Source organism: Aplidium turbinatum, chromosome 7 (assembly GCF_918807975.1).
Source record: "Aplidium turbinatum chromosome 7, kaAplTurb1.1, whole genome shotgun sequence".
NCBI lineage: Eukaryota > Metazoa > Chordata > Ascidiacea > Aplousobranchia > Polyclinidae > Aplidium > Aplidium turbinatum.
The window spans coordinates 28,406,239-28,423,056 of record NC_137478.1 but is presented as its reverse complement, the minus strand read 5'-3'; the positions used below and the strand labels follow the sequence as shown (position 1 = coordinate 28,423,056).

The 16,818-nt window shown below is 36.6% G+C and overlaps 1 non-coding gene across 1 annotated transcript; it reads left to right on the top strand.

Moving 5' to 3' along the window:
* The first annotated feature begins 690 nt into the window (after positions 1–690).
* Positions 691–804, top strand: LOC145774911 (U5 spliceosomal RNA). The gene has a single exon (XR_014290084.1). It is a non-coding gene; the product is annotated as a U5 spliceosomal RNA (small nuclear RNA).
* Positions 805–16,818: the final 16,014 nt, after the last annotated feature.

Here is a 16,818-nt window from a genome sequence, read left to right as displayed (position 1 = left end):
TGTTAATCCGAAGTGCTAATTTACATCGGCAATATTGTCGTTTTCATGTCGATTCGATGTTGTCGGACATTGAATCGTTGTTAAAAAGGAGAACTAGGTTAGTTGACATCCGAGGGGAAAACGTTTTTTGATCATATTTTGCAAAAATTATGCTTCTTTTAGTAATGTCCTTCGCGTCATTGAAATACTTATATTACGTGGTTCAGGTGGACCACGTTGAGAATCACTGTTTTAGAACACTTGGCAACTCTTGGTACAACCAGTGCAAAGTTTTTTGAGTTTCGTTTGGTGTTTTGCTATTTGCAAAAGTTTCTATTGGCAAAAAAAATGATTGAAAAACACTAGTAGGCTTACATGCAATGTGCATAGACTCAGATGAGTGCTTCGGCGCCCAGGCAACAAACAGCCTATGTAGGCTTGAATGGTCCAATTATAGGCCAGCAAAAGTTATTTCGTGGTAATCGCAGCAGGCGTGGTGTAGTCCGAACCGCCCACTCATACACAAGCCGTCAGTATGACGAAGATCCCTCTTGTCAGGAATGAAAAGCTCCATGTTTGCTTTTCATTTTGTCTTCAAGTATACCACTATATTTACAAAACAAATCAGCGCGTGTCAACTATATTGCGGCTTTGCGTTCCACAAATGTAACAATATTCTGGATAAACAAATCAAACACGCGCCATACCACTTCACTCTGGCTTCTCCACACAGCATAAATCTTTCGCCTTTTACTAAAGATTTCCGTGGGAAGGAGCACTACAATGAGTCTTTACTGATTTTTCGACATTGCTCTGGCGAGGATATTCCATTAATGATAATTTATTTGTTTAATCAGTCTTTTGAATAGACATCTGCCGATCAGGGTTGCCAGATTCAAATTTTAAAAAAATGTTGAAGGAGTCAATTAATAAAAAGTGTCATTGTCAGATACTGTTATTGTATATTCTTTTCATGTAAAAATAAAATGCAAAGAAACAATCCACCTCAAATAAAACACAAATTCTGGGTTTTGCAGTGTCAATTATTTTGTACTCGTGTGTTGTTGATCAAAATGAAACAGTTCATCACTGTTTGCAATACATTGTCTGTCGCAAAAAATTGTTTCAAACTTGTTCTTCAACAGTGCCTTAGTTTTGATGCATAAGCTATAGTACATATTACGCTACGTTAGCCTACTTTTTTATATCAACACTACTTATAATCCATATATCTTTGGTTTAAATTTCCATTATCGACCCAACTAAGTGAGTAAGTTATAGGCTACTATCTTGAAAAATTTTCGCTGGTATAAGCAGGCCCGGATTTAGGGGGGGGCAGAGGGGGCAGTTGCCCCGGGCCCCCCGACTTTTGAAGGGCCCCCCTATGTGAAAAAAATGTGATTTTATGTTATTTTTTTCCTTTTGGCCTTTAAAGTTTCTGCAAAATGCTGTGTAGTACTGGACTGATGCTACTGTAGACGTAGAGATGATTTTTCGCGCCGTATGAGCGAAAAATTGTTTTGCACCGGGGCCCCCCGATTTAAAAGTGCCCCGGGCCCCCATCAGCTAAATCCGGCCCTGGGTATAAGCAAACATTTATTATGTTTTGGCGTGTATCTTTGCTATCTTTAAAGTTTTTCGCTGGTATAAACAAACACTAATTATGTTTTGGCATGTATCTTTGCTGTTATGAGCAGTGGCGTAGCCTACTGTGCCCACTTTGGCCCGGTGTTCAACTTGTTCAGCAAGATTCAAACATATACATTTAAAGAAAATGAAGGGGTGTACCAGCAAACATCTATAGGATTGGATTATACATTATACTATATACTATATATATTATACTATATAGATTATACTATATAGATTATACATTTACTTTGCATTATTTCCCATTTTCCTAAATTAGTAAGCTTAATTTGATTTGATGCAAAATATGATCAGGGGTTCATGAATATGATAAAAAAAATAACGATTTTTAGCTTGAACCCAATTTTTGATGACATTTGGCAACACTTGCATCGGTCAAACGGCTGGTCAGGTCACACTGAGAGCCACTCAGCCATTTCTTTTATGACAGAACAATACGCCTATACTTTTTTAAAATTGTGATTATTTTTGCAAATAGCCTACAGTACAGACAGTAGGCTACTGAAAATGTTTTTGCTTGTAGCCTACTATTTATTGGCTTGAACTCTTGTTGGTTGTGCTGAAGTTTAAAAGCCCAAAATTGCTGCAAGAATTTATTGATTTCAAAAGTTTTCTTTTTTCTTTATTATTTTTAAACACCCTAAATAAAGTTTATATTTGAATAAAACCACAGGACTTCACTTGAGGATCGCAGCAGCACATGACTTTTTATTTGGACTGAACATCAGCCTGTGTAGTTTCAATGTAATTTGCTGATGCTTGACATTTGTCACATTAAGAATATGGAAGCAGCTGACTCGATGACTGATAGTCTTTCGCTGCTTCCTGTCTGTTGTGGTATCTAGATTGCCATGGTGCTATTTTATTCGTATTGTGTATAATTGTACCGTAGCTTACTATTCTCGCAACAGACGAAATAAATTTGTCAGTACCGTACCGTAACAGGAACATATAGGTACATGTTTGAAATATGCAAGCAATAGGCTATACACAATGCAAAAGTTACACAAGTTCCCATAACGACAGGGAGACAACGAGACGACCATACGGCCTACTAGTCAATTGCCACCCTACGGAAATGACGATTTTGACATTTAAAATAAGCTTACTAGAGAAAAATAAAATAAATAAAAGTTTTCTTTCTCTAATTGGGCTAAAATGTCCAAAGTTCAGACTTATACTAGTGGCAGGTGACCATTTAGTTTTTCGCTGCCACAAATTATTTGTGTTTGTTTTGTAGATGTTTGTTTATTTGCCAACAGAACAAAATAAACTAAACTGAACTAAATACTATCTGAAATCTTGTAAGATTAGGCTACCTTAGAGCCATTGGTGTGAAGATGCTGATACAGGTTTACACGTTATTCTAGTCGAGGCACTATTAGCCTAGTTTAAAAAGTTTTTGTTTCAACACTCAAAATTATACATGTAAACATTCTTTATTGCAAAAAAAGCTTTCAAACCAAATACTTCAATCAATCAATGTTTTATTTGTCAGTAACAGGAACATAGGTAGGCCTACATGTTTGAAATATGCAATATACACAATACAAAAGTTACACAAGTTCCCATACCGACAGGGAGACAACGAGACGACCATACGGTCTACTTGTCAATTGCCACCCTACGGAAATTACGATTTTGCCATTTAAAATAAGCTTACAAGAGAAAAAATAAAACGTTGAAACGTTCCCGCGCTTCAACAACAACATAGACAGAAAAAAAAAAAAAAAAAAAAAACATATTGATGATAACGTACCGTAGGCCTAAACACAAAATTCCATGAAGCAAGCAGAGAATAATCAAGTTTCGGAAGAAACTGACAAGTTGGTTTCCATAACATATCAGATATCACTTACGATGCACTGTAGCTTTGTAAAATTAACGTTTTGATCTCTTTTTTGAAACAATGAAATGATAAGTTTTTTAGCCTACTTGGAACCTCTGACCAGAGCATTGGTCCCAATACCTGCATGGACTTTTTGCCATATTCTGTGTTAGATCTATTTATAAAATAGTTGTTGCTTGTTTGATATCTTGTGTTATGCTGATGAATAGATGAAGCATTTGTAAATAAATCACAATACGTAGACGGATACTGATTCATACGAACTTTGTACATATGTTTTTTTATTTCAATGTTATGTATGTCTTTTAGTTTCAAGATGTTCATTTTGAAAAATAAAAAATTAGTGTGAGCATGGTAATTTTGTTTCGTAAATATTCTTATAACCTTTTTTTGTAATTTTATTAATGGATCCAGTGCACTGTCACAGGCCTTTCCCCAACTTGAAATACAATATTGCAAATGACAGTAAATCAAAGCGTGATACACATCTTTTAAAGTGTCTGTGTTGACATAATTTCTGAGTTTAAGCAACGCCCATGAACCTTTTGCTACTTTTCCACAAATTTTATCTATGTGATATTTCCATGTTAATTTGTTATCTATGTAAACGCCAAGGTATTTTATTTGGTCTTTTTGTTGAATGCTGGTGTTACCAATGTTAATGTTAAAATTTTTTATGTGTTTTTTATTTGTTATTAGCATGTATTCAGTTTTTGAGAAATTTAACGATAATCTATTAAGCTTCAACCAGTTGTAAACTTTTTGCATTTCGGCATTCACATTGTTCTGCAAATTTATTTCACATTTGTCGCTCATGGTAAGATTGGTGTCGTCAGCAAATAGTTTAACATTCATGTTTGTTGAATTTGGTAAGTCATTTATATAAAGTAAGAAAAGAAGGGGTCCCAATGTCGACCCTTGGGGCACACCGCTGGTAACCTGTCTTGAGTTTGAAGAGATTCCATTGACGACCGTGTGCTGTAGACGATTGCTGATATAGCTTTTTAACAGTTGTAATGGAAAACCTCGAAAACCATATGCTTGCAGTTTCTGTACGAGAATAGTGTGATCAACTGTGTCGAAGGCTTTAGCTAAATCAAGAAACACAGTGCAAGTTGTATTTTTATTATCTAGGTTAGTTAAGATGTTATCACAAACGTTTCACACAGCTAACGAAGTGGAATATTGTGGTCTAAATCCATACTGATGTGGTGTGATCAGGTCTTTTTTTGTTAGATAATTGTACATTTGTTCATACAGGCACTTTTCGAATATTTTGGTGAAAGGGGACAATAGTGATATGGGCCTGTAGTTGGAACAATTTTTCCTGGAACCACTTTTGAAGATTGGGGTAACTTGAGCTATCTTTAGTACATCAGGATATACACCTTTATCGATACACTCATTGAATAAGTTGGTGAGGAAAGGGGCGATTATTGGTGAGGATAGTTTGACAAATTTTATAGGTATTCCATCGTGTCCTGTACTTTTAGAGACAGAAAGATTATTAAGATGTTTTAATACTTCTTCTTGAGTGACAGGTTTTAGGAAAAATGAGAATGGAACACTTTGCAATTTCAGTAATGAGCCAGGAGACGGCAGAGGGATTTTAGATGAAAACTTTGGGTTCAAAAGGGTAAATAAATACTTTTTTTTTTGCTCCACTGTTGCCAGATGCCGTTTGGATTTTCAACATCAGGCAACAAATGAACAAATGCCTGAACTTTGTTCAACATCTTCATTAAAATAATAATAACAAGGACGTTTTAAGGTCTTTTTTTGTTAGATAATTGTACATTTGTTCATACAGGCACTTTTCGAATATTTTGGTGAAAGGGGACAATAGTGATATGGGCCTGTAGTTGGAACAATTTTTCCTGGAACCACTTTTGAAGATTGGGGTAACTTGAGCTACCTTTAGTACATCAGGATATACACCTTTATCGATACACTCATTGAATAAGTTGGTGAGGAAAGGGGCGATTATTGGTGAGGATAGTTTGACAAATTTTATAGGTATTCCATCGTGTCCTGTACTTTTAGAGACAGAAAGATTATTAAGATGTTTTAATACTTCTTCTTGAGTGACAGGTTTTAGGAAAAATGAGAATGGAACACTTTGCAATTTCAGTAATGAGCCAGGAGACGGCAGAGGGATTTTAGATGAAAACTTTGGGTTCAAAAGGGTAAATAAATACTTTTTTTTTTGCTCCACTGTTGCCAGATGCCGTTTGGATTTTCAACATCAGGCAACAAATGAACAAATGCCTGAACTTTGTTCAACATCTTCATTAAAATAATAATAACAAGGACGTTTTATTCTACGCCCATTATGACAACATGCAGTAGACTGCAATCACAGATGCGATACAACATGAAGAAGCAGCGAATGTGAAATATCAGTTTTAGAATTATAGCTTCAAATTATAGAAAAAAGCCTGAAATCTTACAAAATATCTACAATCACTATTTGCATCAACTGCCATTCAAAGTGGCAAGTTATAGATTACAAACAATTATGAGTGCCACTTAGTTTTGGTTGGTTTTTGAATCTTTATCCTCGGACTAACGAAACCTTGATAGGTTATTCCTGCAGTCAAGTTTAAAATTTACACATTAGCATAAACTGTGCAGTTTAGGTCTCCATAGGTTTCTCAGTTTGTAAACAATTAGCAAATTTATAAGTGTATCGTAAAATTTGGTACCGTAGTTTTTTGAGAAAATAATTGATCTTTTACAGCTAAAGTCATTAGTTTAAAGAAGTAATTTTTTTTTGGAGACAATAATACCTTTTTATCGCAAAATTTCTAGCTTGCTTCCCGGGTGATACTCAGATATTTTTCTATTAGTTTTAGGCCCCGATTTAGGGGGGGGCAGAGGGTGCAGGTACCCGGGCCCACCGACTTTTCAAGGGCCCCTTACGTGGACAAAATGTAATTTTATGTTATTACGGTATTATTTGTTTTCTTTCAGCCTTTGAAGTTTCTGCAAAATGTTGTGCAGTGCAGTGCTGGATTAATGCTACTGTAGACGTAGAGGTGGTTTTTCGCGCCGTAGGCAAGAAATTTTTTTTTGCGCGGTGGCCCCCCGATCTAAAAGTGCCCCGGGCCCATCATCAGCTAAATCCGGCCCTGAGTTTTAGAGACTGCGTCACGTACACTCAGTCAACGAATTTGCAAAAAGTTAACAAAATTTACCTTATTCAAACGTGGAAATTTACTGATGATGTATGGCAGCACTGAAACATATTTTAAGTTGCAGTATTTTGGATTTGACCCTAAGGCTCAAGTTCCAACTTCCAAGTCTTCGCTCTGCAAGAAAGATTGAAAGAACATCATCAGATTCAGAATAGTTTTACAACTTTCGATGTTGAATTACTGGTTATATTTGGATTGCAGGCTATCAGTTTAGGGTTGCAAAAGACCAGTCAAAGTATTCTGAAGCTAGCTTATAAAAAAAGTACTGAAACTGTAGCAGGGATATCTAATGAAGGAGATACAAAGGCTTTTATTACGTCTGACAATAGAAGGGCTTCTGTTTATCGTAAATAATCTCTGTTTGTCGAAACATGACAATTGGCTCTGATGATAATTTAGTAAAGGTTCTTATGATAACCTGCATTACGCTATTAGCATCAAGCTTGGATATTCACTACTGTAGTTACTTATTAATTCAACTACCCATGTACTTGCTTTACACCTAGCCTACTGCAAAGGTTTTAAGAAAAATACCTTAGGCCCAGGGCTGCTATTTTTTCCTTTTTTGGTGACGAGGTCATTCGACACACGCCATTACTATTCGACAAACGCCATGCCTTACGGAAAAAAAAACAAAAAAATAAAAAGGTAAAAAACTGAAAGAGGACTAAACGTCGTCAGGTCGAGGAACAATCGGATGGGGGCATCACGTGATGCAATCATAAAAGTGCTGACTTACGTAAACTTTCTTGCGCCAGGTACTCCAAAGCAAGGTCTAAAAGCGACGCTTCACACGAGAAACTCCCAAGGCGTCAGCGCCGCCATTTTGAACACTGCAGGAGAATGCTTTGATCAAAGTTCCAACGCCTGGCATCAAACATTTTGCAACACACGTTTCATGCTATTCGACACAATGGGTTTCTTTTATAGATGAAATAACCTAGGCTATGTTGAGTTGTCAACGTCTATGCCAGTTTGTATTTCGCTGTTTGAGTCAATTAACAATATTGCTCTGGTAAAATGACTGTTGGATACTTGCTATGAAAGTTTTTCACATGTAGAAAACAGCCTAGTTTCCGACCAGATGTTCAGAAATACAGATGAAAAAAGCCGCTATTTTTATGGAAAGAAGTTTTCTTCCAGAAAATTTTGAATACTGCGGGAAAATGCTTTGATCGAAGCTCTAACGCCTGCCATCAAACATTTCGCCACACACGTTTCGTGCTATTCGACACAGCGAGTTTATTCTATAGATAAAATAACCAAAGCAGGCTACTTTTAGTTGTCAACGTGTTTGCAAGTTTGTATTTATGTCTGACTTATGCACTTGTTGTTCCAAGATTGCAGAAATGTTTTGCAATGTGAATAAAGAATAGTAGACAGATAAACACAGTGCAACTCGACTTCCTTCCACTAAAAGAGTTTCTGTGATTACGTAATGGGCGATTTTGCACATTCACAAAAGCACACAACCCAGCTAGCAAAACCCGTCGTTTTTACATTGATTCAACGTCTGCAGACGTTGAATCACGAGGCATGACATGTATAAACAAGTTTGCTGGCTGGGAAGTCTGGACATCTGCAGGAAATTTGTCTCGCACCAGGTGAGATGCCATCCTTTGAAAGATTTAACAACGATGGATTTATGTAGCCAGTGCATGATGACAAAAACAAATTTAAGATTTCCTTTCCGTTATATAACTTAAAGCAGGTGATTGATACAGGAGAAAATAATCGCAGAAGCACACAATAAAAGAACATAATAAAGCCTACTTATTACGCAAGTTTTTTACATCAAGAAAATAGCCTAGTTTCCGACCAGATGTTCAGAATCAGGAACACAGATAAGAAAGGTCGCTATATATAAGAGTTCGCTTCTAGAAGAATAGTAGGTAGTCACTGGGAGTGGACAAGGCAAGGTAATAGGCAAGTTGTAAGAACAGCATAGCTTTGCCCAACTACAGATAGGATAGTCTTCAGTTAGTCAGTATCCTATAATGACTAAAAAACGAAAGAATCCTCCGACAACACGGATTGCAAAAGCTTCGGTCGGTCTTACCGAGAAGCGGTTAAGGTTCAGCAAACAGCGAGTGAAGTGCGGGATCTGTTCGAAGGAGCTATCGAGAGAAGCATTGCCACGTCACTTTGGAACTCATCATTCAGGTAAACTTCCGGCTAATAGCGTTTAGTAGCCTAACGTCGCAAAGCATTCTCAATTTTGAACATGTTTAATTTAATAGTGGTAAACAAAAGCATGCTTAGTAAAATGCGCTTACTACGTTTTCACTTTTCAACAATAAAATTTTATAGATAAGCCCGTTCAAGTGCATAAGGAACAACGCATCGATAGCCTACATTCTTTTCTCGACGAGACAGTGATGACGTTTCTGAGTTTGCACAAGCAGTTCGGTCGGTGAGCTACCATCTGCAAATACAAGGTCAGGCCCTGGCAATAGCACGGCTTCACTAGATGTTCAAGGTCATTAGGAAGTTGAAACGACCTCTCATGTTGAAGTACCGGTACCACTAACAATCGAAAGATCTGGGTTTCGGTTTGAAGTTGCAATGTTGTACGAAGGTCAAAGGGGCTTGTTTGCCATGTCGGCACACCTTAAATGCTCTAACATTACGCTGTTGTTTCGTATTATCGTAGTATTGTTCCGTTTTCTTTTATCTGCAGTTCATTTTTCGCTATATCTTCGCTGTGTTTCTTGGTAACTTGCATATTTCGCTCCTAACTGTGTTTGCGTGCGGGTACGTGCCTAACCATTTACGTACTAAGCGAGACTAAAGAGATGCCAAACGAAAAATTCTCACAGTAGGCTACGCTAGGTGTATAGCCTAAGGGATTTTTTCTTTTGCGATCCTCAGTTTCGCATTTGCAACAATTCTCTTCATGGAGCAAAACAAATATATAATATACATGTCCGGTAGGTACATAACTTAGCACTTGATACTCCTTTGCAATCACTCAACCAGCGTGCGATTAAAAACTTAAGTAAGTGACTCTGATACCACACAACTTGTGCGGTAATTCGCGGCCAAACGCTTATAATCTGACTTTTATGACGTCATATTACTATTCAACAAACAAACGCAGAATTTTTGGTTGTTCGACAAGTAAGAAAAAATTGCAGCCCTGCTTAGGCTACTGGTAACCTTTCAATTATCTTTCCAGTTCAGTTTATTTTTGTTTTGTTAGCGAAAAAGAAAGAAAAAAAAAATATATATATATACAAAAACACAGTAAACACCAAGGATGCCAGAGCTTGGTTTTTCCACCTAGATCTGGGTTTTTTTGACCACATCTGGGTTTTGAGTTTTTTTTTTTCAAATTTAGGTAAATCTAGGTTTTTTGGGTTTTTAACTTTGTACAGAGCTTGCACGGTATTAAGGCACTGGGAACCTCGGTAAATGGTCCACACTGCAACACAAAAATTATAAGGTAATGTTTTTTGCATTAGCTACTGTAGTTCGTCAGTAAGGTACAGCTGGTATACAGTAGTCTAGTGAGTTGTTGTGAGCAGGTTTTAATTGATACATTATGTTTGTCATCATTTATTACGCTTCTCGGGGGTATTGGTATTAGGCTGCATAAGCTACAAGACTCAAATATGACTGTTAGTGTAGACCTAATGTTATAAACTTAACTGAACTCTTCTGCAGTATCGGTATTCTTAGAAAAATGAGTGATGAAAATGAAACACCCAAAAAGAAGCAAAAATTGTGATATGGACAATCATTTAAAAAAGACAAAGACTGGCTAAAAGTACTTGAATTCAAAGATTGGTTGCAAATGAAAGAAGATGCTTCAAATAAAATCAACAGTTATTGTAAATGTTGCAAAGCCATACTGAAAAATGCTAATAAATCAATGTTGTTAGCTCACAGCAAGACTGAAAAGCACAAACAAAACTACAGTGCTGCAAAGTCTCATGTGAGTCATTCCATTATAATTCAACAGATTTTCTTCAAAAAGTCAACCCGCCCCTCTTGGAATTTTTTTGTTTTTAAATATGTTGATGTGCATGAAATTCTGAATGCAACAAAAAAAAATTATGAAAATTGATCAACCGGTTCACTAGATATGCCATTTTGAAATTTGTTGATCACTTGGTGGCGCTGATGAGTTCACAAACATAAAAATGTCATTTGTTGCGCCCCCTGATGATAAAGAGGTGATCAAACATTCAATTTCACTATTTTTAAGGATGAGGATTCCAAAAACGCAAGTGTTTTCTGTGTGTTACTATCACAAAAAAAGTTATAGCAACTTCTATTGTTTTTAGGTGGTCGCAAAAAGACGCCCAAAAAGCCTTGTGGGAATCCACGTAGAGTAAAAATTTTTTTTTTGTAAGATAATCAAAGATGTATTTTGTTAGAAAAAAGAAAAAAATTAGAGGTGTTTTTTGTTATTTTGTTTTAAATTTAATTTTAAAGTAAAGTATGGTTTTCACAGAATTTGTCCATTTCCAAGCCTTAAGGTGCGTCTACACGACGACTGTTTTCTTGCTTAAACTAGCCAAACTTCTTGTTTCTTTAAGTTAATCGCAGTTTGTGCCGCTTACTTTTAAGAAAATGGGCGAGTAAGCAAGCCGTCGAGAAAAAATACGCTCCAGAGCGAAAAACTGGGCGCTTAAGTGAGTTCTCTTGCTTAGAAATGTTTTTTCCCGCCAAAATCTCAGGTCTCCTCTCAGCTCAGTATCCAGGCAGGGCAGGGCGGTATCGTTAAAGGATTTCGTTAAGTTTTGATCCCAACCCGTTCTTATTAATGTTGCGGGCTGAACTGGCGGTGACCGTACTCGAAATAGCCCATAGAAAGCACAATATTTTCCAATTTCAAATCTAAAACAGGATCTCAGCAGAAAACCATTGCCATTGTACACTGGGTAATAAAAATAGCGGAGGAATGATCTTGCTGGTTGTTACCAGTCACCCACGCTGACACGAAATTCTGTTTCCAACATTTCAACCTCACTGAGGTGTCTGAATGCTTCAATAAGCAGTAAATTGCGGGTTTGCATCCTTCGCTTTTTGCAGCATTTTTTACACAACTTCTGGGAAGCCATGACTGAAAGACTGCAACAACTTCAAATGGTTAAAGAACAGTCAGTTGCTTGGTCTACTCTGCTGTACTTTAGCGCGAACTGCTATGCTTTGGCGCGAACTTTTTAAAACGTGACGTCATTGGGGATTAGATACTCACGTGACCGCGATTCAAGCGAGCAAAATCTTCGTCGAGGTTGTCAGTGTAGACGAAACGAGCTTAATCACTAGCTTAAGCAAGAATTTCTAAGCAAGAACACTTTCTCGTGTAGACGCACCTTTACATTGTTGCTCTTGTGTCATGTAATAATAGGCACACCAATGACATCATAATGGTTATTATTTCTTAACAATCAGCCTGTTAGTTGACGTTCAAAAGGGCTGCTCTTTTAAACCTGACTGCTTCCCTATTGTGTTTTCTATCTGAGAACACCCTGTGTAGGTTAGTTAGTGGGTGTTGTGAGTAGAAGGTATTGAGATGGAGGATTGCACTGTTGGAAAAAAAGTAGTAGTATTATACTTGTCATTTTAAATCAATATTTAATGATTCGAATATTTTTTCAGAAAGTAAGCAAATGATGATTGCAAATTGTTGACATTGGCAGTTCCTCTTTTTCAAGTTCAATCCCAGATCTCCATAGAACTAACTTTGTTTCAGTTTCAGAAAGGTCAGACAAAGCTATGTAGCTGTCCTTACGGCTATACCATTTCAAATGACAAGTACTACTACTTTTTTTTTTAACAGTGCAGTCCTCCATCTCAATACCTTCTACTCACAACACCCACTAACTAACCTACACAGGGTGTTCTCAGATAGAAAACACAATAGGGAAGCAGTCAGGTTTAAAAAAGCAGCCATTTTGAACCTCAACTAACAGACTGATTGTTAAGAAATAATAACCATTATGATGTCATTGGTGTGCCTATTATTACATGACACAAGAACAACAATGTAAGGCTTGGAAATGGACAAATTCTGTGAAAACCATCCTTTACTTTAAAATTAAATTTAAAAAAAAATAACAAAAAACACCTCTAATTTTTTTCTTTTTTATAATAAAATACATCTTTGATTATCTTACAAAACAAAAATTTTCACTCTACGTGGATTCCCACAAGGCTTTTTGGGTGTCTTTTTGCGACCACCTAAAAACAATAGAAGTTGCTATAACTTTTTTTGTGATAGTAATACACAGAAAACACTTGCATTTTTGGAATCCTCACCTTTAAAAATAGTGAAATTGAATGTTTGATCACCTCTTTATCATCAGGGGGCGCAATAAATGACATTTTTATGTTTGAGAACTCATCAGCGCCACCAAGTGATCAACAAATTTCAAAATGGCATATCTAGTGAACCGGTTGATCAATTTTCATAATTTTTTTTTTGTTGCATTCAGAATTTCATGCACATCAACATATTTAGAAACAAAAAAATTCCAAGAGGGGCGGGTTGCCTTCACTTGTTGAATTATAATGGAATGACCCATGTGATACAGTGCTGCAAAGTCTCAATACCTTTTTAACACAAAATTTAGCCACGCATTCAGATCAAATTGCCAAAGCAGAAGCATTGCTTGCTGGTTATTTTTCTGAGCATCATGTACCATTCGCTCACATTAATCATCTTGTTGATGTTTGTAGGAAAGCATTTCCTGATAATGCAATTTCAAAAAAAAATATATGAAACGCACCAAGCTTTCATACACTATCCAAGATGGTTTAGCTTACCATGAAAAGTTGGCTATTGATGATGTCGAAATCAAAAGTTTTCCATAATTATTGATGAAAGCACTGACATTTCTGTTACTCAAGTTTTGGCTATTGTAGTACGATACTTTGACCAAAATAAAATGGATGTTGTTGATGCCCTTTATTGATGTTGTTGTAAATGGATGTTGTTGATGCCCTATACTGTATAACTATATATACGTGTTATTATTTGCAGCTTTCTAAGGCTTCTGTGTAATGATTTAAAGTGGTGCTAAAAGCAGATGTAGGTTTTTTTACTACATATTTTCTGGACCTGGTTTTTTTTTGCCTCATCTGAGTTTTTTTTAGCACACAATCTAGGTTTATTGGAAATTTGTCGCTGGCATCCCTGGTAAACACAAATAATTTGCACAACAAGGATGGCAGCGAAAGACCAAAGTCAGCTGCCACCCAAACATTTAAACAAAAGACCCAAAATTAAGAACATTAACAATATAGCACAATACCAGCACGTTACATACCGTAATACATTAACAGTGGAATACCAAGTATTCTTTGGATGCAACCTAATTCGTACCGTCAGTTTGTACCTTGAAAAGATCGAGAGAAAAAATTAAAAAAAAACGAAGTTGCTGATTGCAGTTTCCGCAAACATTTTAAAATTTTTCGCAAACAAACAAAAGTTCTTAGGATCATTACCAGAAATTTTTTATAATGCCTGCGAAAACTCCGATCAACCCTAACCCTATTAAAATGTTTGCGGAAACTCCGATTAACCTTAACCCTTTTAAAATGTTTGCGGAAACTGCAATCGGCAAACTCTTAGGATCATTACCGGAAATTTTAAAATAGATAAAATGTTTGCGGAAACTGCAATCAGCGACTTCGGCTTTGTTCTATTTTTTTCTCTCAATCTTTTCAGTTTGTTTGTTTGCGGAGACACCCTAACCCTTTTAAAATGTTTGCGGAAACTCTGATCAACCTTTTAAAATGTTTGCGGAAACTGCGTTCATCGACTTCGGCAAACTCTTAGGTTCATTGCCAGAAATTTTAAAATGTTTGCGGAAACTGCGGAAAAACGGAAACTGCGATCAGCGATGTTCTATTTTTTTCTCTCGATCTTTTCAGTTTGTTTGTTTGTGGATTCCGATACCTAACCGATACTCCGATACCTTAACTCTAACTACCGATTCTCCGAGACCCTAACCTTTCGGAAACTTCAATCAGCGACTTCGGCTTTTTTAATTTTTTCTCTCGACCTTTTCAAGGTACGAACTGACGGTACGAATTGTTCATGGTACGAATTAGGTTGCACCTGTATTCTTTAAATATGCTCTGCATAACATTTTCTGACTGTCTTCTGTAGCTGACTGTATCAACTGCACCGCAAAACTTTTTGCAATTTAGAAAGACTGTGGCTATATTTACACTATACATAACATATAGTGTAATAATAGCCTCAATAGTGTTACCAGATAAGAAATTCTGCCCTAATTTTGAGAAAAGTTTAAAGCTGTAGAAAACAAATACTTGTATTTTGGAATCTTTTTTTTAGTCCTGGGCAAAGATCAAAACCCTAATCTCATTCCTTACCTTAACCAGGCCTCGAAATATCCGGCGGTCACAGCGGACATGACCTCCGAAATGACCTCGAATGTCTGCCGAAGCCGACTCATTGGTCAGTCATAAATGACCGCCGCAAAATTCTTGACAAAAATAGAGCTAATGCAGCAAAAATATATTTGAAATTTGAATTGTTACAATTGTTTGTTTAACGCGAACAAACACGGAGCTGAAACAATAATAGTACAGGCAATTGCTTTAAAGATCACATTAGAGTTAACGAGCTGATCGCAAAAGTAGCCATTTTTACATCATTTCAATGCCTTGCGATGTTGCCTTGACATAAAGTTGTCTGAACTTTTCGGCAGGATATGTATTCTAATTTTAACAATGAGGATTAATGCGTTACATTGATAGTTTGTTAAAAAGAAACGTCACAGAGAATCAAGTTTCAGCTGGGTTTAGCTTGTGCTTAGGTGAATGTGGTGACTTTATTCACGCTTAATCTGCTCCAGTATACTTCAGGGTCGGTTAATTAAGCCATCAACCATTGCAGAGTTATTCTGTTGTAGAAAATCTTCTTCTACAAACACAACTACACAATACTGTAGTGTGATTTTGTGCAAAATCTACATGCAAAAATATGTCCGGTTGAGATATTAAATGTCCGCTGAAAGCGCCAGTCCAGTAGGACATGCTTGACCGCTGGAAAAAAGTACAAATTTCAAGGCCTGCTTAACCCTTCCTAACTTTAGTCCTAACTTTGGCAACACCTGATTGTAACCATGGCATTGAGTGTGGAAAAATAGCCACTTTCATTTAAAACAGGACTGCATGTTGGTACCAACTACTGGTACCAACATGGTACCAACTATCGTATTTACTTGATGGTAAGCCGCGCTTGATTGTAAGCCGCCCTTGATTGTAAGCCGCATGTGATAGTGTTAAAAATTTAATGTAAGCCGCCCTTGAATGTAAGCCGCAAATACTGTTTACACGCAAAGCTGAAACTGTTTACAGGTTTATTTTAACTCTAACTCTCACAGGTTTATTTTAACTTTTTCTTTCGAATGCACGTCATAAATGCATGTGACAATTTAAAATGCACGTCACAACTTCACAATTGTCGGCATCAGACAACGCAGTACGGCAAAACACCTATGGCAAAGTCGACAAGGAAAAAGACAAAAACAAAAAAGAAAAAATGTAAGCCGCCCTTGAATTTAAGCCGCAAACATGATGGAAAAAAAAACTTTATAAGCCGCGGCTTACAATCAAGTAAATATTTAAATACGGTACTGCCTTTCTAGTGTTGTGAAAATAAGGCAATCGCTGTGAGCCTTCATATCCCCTTCTTTAGATAGCCTATTCCTGAACTGTAAGCCTGGTAGAATTTAGGTAGACTTGCAATTTTGATCAGAGTTGGTTTCTAGTACAATAAGCTATAGGATAAGGCGTTGCAATTGCCATAGGAGGTAAGCACAACCTATACTGTTTGCTACTTCGTACTTTGTAGCCTAATGAAAATAAAAATGGATCAGTCCAAGTAAAATTAAATGTGCAAGTGAATTTTAGTCATAAAAGTGTTTTTATATCTATATTTTGTGATCTACTGTCACTTCTGTAACTATTCTAATTCCGCTTGGTTTTAAGACCAAGTCATCTTGATATCCATTACAAGCAAAAGGATATTGTTATATCTTAAAATTAAGTTTTCATTAAAGGCCTAGTTAAAACTGTTAAACTAGTTATAATAAAATGTTAAAACTCATATGACCTTTGTTTAAGAAACGGTGATGCAACCCCAACGACTGCTACACC